Source organism: Ipomoea triloba, chromosome 4 (genome assembly GCF_003576645.1).
Source record: "Ipomoea triloba cultivar NCNSP0323 chromosome 4, ASM357664v1".
NCBI classification, from domain to species: Eukaryota; Viridiplantae; Streptophyta; class Magnoliopsida; order Solanales; family Convolvulaceae; genus Ipomoea; species Ipomoea triloba.
Genome location: NC_044919.1, coordinates 26412151 through 26417965, shown reverse-complemented (window position 1 = coordinate 26417965; position 5815 = coordinate 26412151). Strand labels below are relative to the sequence as shown.

Below are 5815 nucleotides of genomic sequence, written 5' to 3'. Positions count from 1 at the left end.
GCAACAACAAATTATACACGTCAATTGCTTCTCTTCACTAATTATTGTTAATTGCAATTTATTTAGTGCTTAATTGCTAATTAGATTGTGATTAGTCTTTTTGCCAGTTGATGTTATTCTCTTAATTATGGGTTGCTAAGTTTTAATTCAATTAGGAATATGATGATATTATCATGAAGTGTTCGCAGTGACATACGTTTAATTTGCCAATCAGTTATGTTTTATTCTATGCTTTGTGTTTAGATTAGTTGTGCTTAAATTAAATCTGGCCAATTCTAGCATAAGTAATCTATTGAGGGATTTAATTGAGTAAATACCATACCTTTTAATGCCAAGCTCTATAGAATAGGGCTGAGCATCGGACGGATCGGATCGGCGGATTGACAGTTGCCTTCTTCAATCGGATATTGGATTGACCTTGTTAAGATCCCATCCGATTATATTTTGAACTATACCCTATCGTTTTTTTTTTAAATTTCGATTTGGTCCAGTTCGGTCGGATATCCGACCTTTATTCGGTTATATATATGCAAAAAAAAAAAAAGTGAAAAACAATTAAAAACTTAACCAAAACTACTGGAAATCTGGAAAAGTGATTATATACATTAATATCATACTAATTACTATACTTGTAAACACTAAACAAATACAAAATAGTAAATACTAAGTATCAAGGTCTTACGATTAAGCATTAAGACAATAAGACCTAAGTACTAAGTGCGTTACTAAGTATTAACGGATTCTAAGTTTATAAGTTATAACTACAAGTTATTACTTATTACAGACCAAAAGAGAAATTGGCAAAAGGGTTACATAGTTACAACTTACAAAATATTTAAATACAGAACACTAGAACAGATTGCCAGATTCACACAGAATCACAGAGATGAATAGATCATAGATGATAAGAATGTTTGATGAATACAGAATACTTGATTGCACAGCCCTAAATATCCACAGTTACTGCACAAGACCACAAGTGCACAACCCTAAATTATATCCACAAAGCCCTACTCTTCTTCCTGTAAGTAACGTTAGTGAAAACAGATACAAATAGAACACAATTGTATAATTAATACTTGAAATTTTGGCTCAATAAGCATTGTTTTCTATCAATTTTGAATTAAGGGCAAATTGCTTCAATAAATATAGAGCTGCCAACTTAATCCTTCTTTTCAGATTATAGGTGGAAGTTTCATCATTACCACATAAATTGATAAAATAGACAAACAGAATAAAGTAACAGAGTTAATAAGGCAGCAACTTACAAAAAGTTACCAAGCCTTACACTCTTACAGTTACAGAGTTACATACAGTGGACCAGTGCAATCAAGGATTCAAGCCAACAACTAATAACACATAGTTACCATGGCCTCAAAAAATACCAGTGCAATCAAGGATTCAAGCCAACAACTAATAACACATAGTTACCATGGCCTCAAAAAATACCAACTGAGATTAGATTTTAGAATGCAATTGAGTAAATTGACAATTAATTAGAATGGTGACACAAGTAATGATAAAGAATAACATTACAGGAATTGTAGCCAGTATCCACTTCCACCATCAACTAACTCTGCAAAATAAGAAATGTAAATTATTAAGTGCAAAATAAGGATATAAAACTGTAAAACAACTAAATGAAATGAAGTGTAAAACAGTTACCTTTTTCAAACCTCTCCAATTCTTCCAGATTTTCCTCAATACATAGAGGAGTATTGGGCAGTCTAAGCCAATCCTGGGTACACGCCAAAGCTTCCACAATTTTTGGAGTTAATGAACTTCTAAAAGGATTCCACAATTTTTGGAGTTAATGAACTCCTAAAAGGATCCAATACTCTCCCAGATGTACTGAAGGCAGACTCAGAGGCGACATTTGAGATTGGAATAGCTAGAACATCCCTAGCAAGCTTAGAAAGGATGGGAAACCTTTCAGCATTTATCTTCCACCATCTCAGAATATCAAAGGAGTTTTCCTCCTCAACTATTGCCTCACTCAAGTAGATATCCAGTTCAGTTTTTTTCTTACCCCCAGATTCCAATCTTTGTTTTTTAATTTGGGACTTGAGTAAATGCTGTGGCCTTCCAACAGAGATAGAACTGACAGAACTCACAGAAGAAACACTACCAATAGCAGACACAGAATAAGTAGAAACAAAAGAAGAAGCAGGAACAGAATAATCATCAAATAACTCATTCAAACTAGCAATCACTTTATCATAGTATGGTTTACCTTTCTCCTCACCATACATATGATTAATTTGAGCAGGCATATACTCTAAACACACTTCCCTTGTATAGTAACATCATTACTGTCTTTTATTCTCACAAAATGATCCCATACTCTAGATCTGGAATCAACCTGTTTCTTCTTCTTCCCAGAATCTACAGCAGGAGTTTGCTCATTCTGTTGATTATTATACTCTAACAGTTTCGGCTTCCACCACTGTAGGTTCCTCAATTGAAGAATTGGGTGGTTGACTAGCAGGAGTACCAGGCATACTGATATTATCCATCTAAAATATGGCTAAGTATCAGTATAGAAAGTATTGGGATACAATCACCAAGAATAATGGACAGAGTGACAGACAGTCACTCAGTCAGCCACTCAGCCATACAATTACACAAAGTTCTAGAATCAGACATATTTTGTGTCATCATTTTCCAAGAACACATAATCATTTTATTAGGAAATTTATTGAGAATACATTTAAGGGCATACATCCATAAACTTGATTAGAGTCTAGACTCTAGAGTACTAGACAAAGAAATCCAAATTCAGGGTTTCAATTTCAGATTGGGAGAGTGTAATATTAATATACAGCTATTGTTTCCCAATTCCCAGTCCATCATTATCAGGATCTCTATAAAATGGGCTTCCACTAGACCACCAGTATATGATAACTAATTAAGTTATCAAACTAGGGTTTGCAAATTGTTAAATTTTCAAAAAAAAAAAAGGCAAATAGTCGGTGCTTCCACCATAATGTCACAAAATCGCTAAGAAATTTATTTTATTAAACTAGGGTTCGAAATAAACGTGAAACGAGTTAGTACTCCCACCAGAATATCACAGATTCACAGAATATCACAAAATCGCTAACAAATCAATTATATTAAACTATGGTTTGAAATAAACATGCAACGAGTCAGTGCTCCCACCAGAATATCACAAAATATCACATAATTGCTAACAAATCAAAGTTATTAAACTAGGGTTTGAAGACCTACTTCATTTCTCACAAATACCCCGGAGAACAAGGGCTTCTAGCACAGATATCACCACTCCAACAGTCGAACAACCACTCCACCAGGCACCAATAGGGCGTCGGGCTTCCACCAGTCGAATAGAACCAAGTCACCAACGGCCACCGGGTGGAAGTCGAGAACTTAGAGTCTCATATTATCTTAGAAATCAGAATCGGAGAACGAGAGAACTCAGACTCTCAGAGAAGTCGAGAACGAGAAGAGAGTAAGACTGTAAGAGACTGAAAAAATGAGAATGAGGATCGCGAATCGCGACTGAGAGAAGTAGGGAACTCAGAGAAGTCTCAGAGAATTGAGAAAACCCTAGGAATACTGAGAGAGAATGAGGGATCGCGACTGCGCAAATGAGGGATCAATTGTTATCTGCATATATATATATATATATATATATATATATATATAGCACATAGCAAACCTAACCCTAATTTTAATCGGATATTCGGACGGGTCGGTTGCGAATTTGGACCATCCTACCCGAAACCGCTTATCCGACGTCGTTTATTTGGACCATCCTACCCGAAACCGCTTATCCGACGTCGTTTTTTTGGACCATCCTACCCGAAACCGCTTATCCGACGTCGTTTTAGGCATCGGATCCGACGTCGTTTTAGGCAATCCTACCCGAAACCGCTTATCCGACATCGTATTTGGACCATCCTACCCGAAACCGCTTATCCGACGTCGTTTTAGGCATCGGATCCGACGTCGTTTTAGGCAATCCTACCCGAAACCGCTTATCCGACATCGTATTTGGACCATCCTACCCGAAACCGCTTATCCGACGTCGTTTTAGGCATCGGATCCGACGTCGTTTTAGGCAATCCTACCCGAAACCGCTTATCCGACGTCGTTTTATCCGACGTCATGAAACCGCTTATCCGACGTCGTTTTATCCGACGTCATGAAACCGCTTATCCGACGTCGTTTTTCCGACGTCGTTTTAGGCATCCGGTTGTTCGGATCATGCGGCAAAAAGTTTTGGTCCTAGCGGGGCTCGAACCCGCGACCTTTGGCTCATAAGACCAACGCTCTAACCAACTGAGCTACAAGACCATTAATATTGTATAACTTATGTTTAAAAGTACAAGTGCCTTTTGCATAAAACAGTAATTTTAGCTAATATAACAACTCTGCATTTTATTTCTGCCCTTGAACCATTTAATCATTTTCATCAGTACTCGCATAGTCATATCAACTTTGACTAATAAGGATAGTCATTGATATAGGAAATTTATTTAAGTAGAAACAAACAGAACAGTCAATTCAAAGAATAAAATTTAAGTTGTGTCACACACATTTTCATAAAATTTATTCGCTACTTTCGAAGAGTGCAGGAGCGTTATAGCGTTAGTCTCCCAAGATAAAATGAATATAAACAAAGGTGCTAGGCGTGTTGTAAAGTCTGCCCTCCAAGATGAAAAAAGGTGTTAGGCGCGTTGTAGCGTCAGTCTCAAGGATAAAATGGAGATAAACAAAGGTGCTAGGAGCAACAATCTCCCATGATAAAAAAAACAAAAAAAAGGTGTTAGAAACGTTGTAGCATCAATGTCATAGGATAAAATGGAGTTGAACAAAAGAGCACTAAGAATTTTATGACATATATGATATTACAAAGTTGAAGTGCACACGAGTCAGCCTTTTAATGATGATGAAGAAGAATTTATTATATATTAATAAAAATAAAAATTTTAAGTATATGGAAAGCTTGCATCTATGCTCTCCTTGTATTTGTCCCACATCGATAGGGAAGAAAAGATGAGTTTTGAGAGTCGTGAGACTCAAAATTTTGGAATTGTATATTGTCTATAAATATTTGTGAGATGGGCATCGAATGACTAACCAAGCTACTTGAAGAGCGATTGGTTGTTCCTACCCTATGCCTCTATTTACCCGTACATGAAAATTGATATCACATTCCGCATCACTACTTGAGTGCAAGAAATTAAGTGTAAACTTGAAAATCATAGTAAAAAGAATGAAATATTACAACTCCCAAATTTCAAAAGCAACATGTAAAAAACAGAAAGGAAAAATCTATTTTGGTTTTTGTCTGTTTATTTAAATTAGAACCACAATATGTAACCAAAAAATGGGAGAAATGTCATGCATTATGTGTTGCGGACTTTAAGGATTTGTTACAAGTTTAATACATTCTTGATTAGCTATATATATTTGCACACACATACACATACATACACACACTCAGCTGGATAGCTTGTATAATAATACACACTTTCTCACCTATCTATTCGATCTTCAAATAAAAAAAAATGATCTCTACAACTGCAACTATAGTTAACTCAGACAAGAATAATGAATATGGAAAATGATTTCTTACAATATCAAGGATCAAGGTTGAATAGGATCTCTATTTACACACAATAAAATATAAATTACTAGCAATCCAACACTTAAATTGGTCACGAAACACAATATAAATATATTACAATTGTTGTATTAGATTGATATAATGGAAGCAATAGGAAACCATATAGGCGTAGAATATGCCGAACTATCATGAGAATGAGCAACCATATTCACATATTTG

The 5815-nt window shown here is 35.6% G+C and overlaps 1 non-coding gene across 1 annotated transcript; it reads right to left on the bottom strand.

Annotated features, from left to right (window-relative positions):
- Window positions 1–4246: 4246 nt before the first annotated feature.
- On the bottom strand, window positions 4247–4320 carry TRNAI-UAU. Its single transcript has one exon. It is a non-coding gene; the product is annotated as a tRNA-Ile (tRNA).
- Between the last annotated feature and the right edge of the window lie 1495 nt (window positions 4321–5815).